General features: G+C 35.1%; 1 long non-coding RNA gene across 1 annotated transcript in view; it reads right to left on the minus strand.

Annotated features, from left to right (window-relative positions):
* Positions 1 to 327: 327 nt before the first annotated feature.
* LOC136796905 (uncharacterized) overlaps positions 328 to 1388 on the minus strand; it is a 6552-nt gene continuing 5491 nt past the window's right edge. The window contains exons 2-3 of the long non-coding RNA XR_010844691.1: positions 572 to 686; positions 328 to 494 (exon numbers count right to left, since the gene is read on the minus strand). This is a non-coding gene — a long non-coding RNA (uncharacterized lncRNA). The remainder of the gene's footprint in view (positions 495 to 571; positions 687 to 1388) is intronic.

Consider the following 1388-nt stretch of genomic DNA (forward strand, 5'->3'; position numbering starts at 1 on the left):
AGCAATCGCATGTTTATGTACCTTAACTAACAGCGATCGCATGTTTATGCACATCAACTAACAGCGATCGCATGTTTATGCACCTTAACTAACAGCGATCGCATGTTTATGCACCTTAACTAACAGCGATCGCATGTTTATGCACCTTAACTAACAGCGATCGCATATTTGACGCCGTCAAAATTTTTTTATCTATGTTTATAATAGGTTTTTATTATTGCCCCTTTATTATCACTTACCTCCTCCAAATTTCAATTTTATAGTATCGCTTTGAAATTATCAAGTATGAAAGTATATATCTAGGTATAAGAAGTAAAAGGTATAAAATATATTTTATTTATATTTATTTTTAAAGCAGAAGTAATCATGAAAAGTAACATCATTGCAAAAAATAATAACAATAATAATGAAATGGTCACATAGACGTAAATTGGTGACTCTTTAAAGTAGAGCTAGCACACTCCTAGCAGGGAAATCTCTTGTGTTTGATAACTCTGAAACAATTAAACATTAATAAATAATAAATGATTTTAATTACAATGAAAAGCGTAAAAATGGATGCGTTATTTACCCAGCTTGGTCGCAGCATGCAGTTGAATAACAACAAGCACTGTTGGCATAGCAGCAGGTGGTAGAAGTGCACCGGGTGACGACTCCACCTCTCCTAAAGCCCCTGCTTTGGATTTCTGCCAAATAAAGATTTTTTTTTTGTAATAACTTATTTATTGTTATTTACAACTGTATACATATATATACATAAAATAAATTTGCTGTAAGTGATATAATGACATGTGGAGAATCAGCCCATGGATAGAACTCCAAAAACATTTCTAGTTGAGAAGATCTCGAGGCTTCTTCTTTTCAGACGCCTAGGAGGATTATTAGGTTATAAGGAAGAAGCCAGGTTAGAAACAAGTTGGTTTGAGTGGTCGGGAAGTTATAATGCAAGGATTGGTATCTGGTTCTGGCCAAATCGGCAAAATATGGAACGTTGAGATCCTGATGGATGACTTAATTTGTGACAAACCATGCTCCTTACCATTAAGGATTTTGGATTGTATTATACTACTATGTCAAAATATATTTATTATTTTATTTTGTCCTTTTGAAGTCCTCCAAAGTGGGGCGAAACGTCGGTAAATAAATATTCTTCATAATTTTATCTATATTCAGAGTTCTTTATAATTTACACTGTTATTTTTAACAAGAGGAGCTGAACTTGAGGACAGAACCAACGGGGGCAGAAGATTGATTGGAGTCGCTTTTATTTACTGGACGTAGAGTACACAGAGCACCGAGGTAGCTGTTAGGTTCCAACGAGGTTACTTCAGTCATCAATTATCTTCACGTCGCCGGCTCATCTGGGGTCAACTTAATGGTCTTCTGTC

This window comes from Halyomorpha halys, unplaced genomic scaffold, assembly GCF_000696795.3.
Source record: "Halyomorpha halys isolate HHAL.00 unplaced genomic scaffold, Hhal_1.1 Scaffold1640.1, whole genome shotgun sequence".
NCBI lineage: Eukaryota > Metazoa > Arthropoda > Insecta > Hemiptera > Pentatomidae > Halyomorpha > Halyomorpha halys.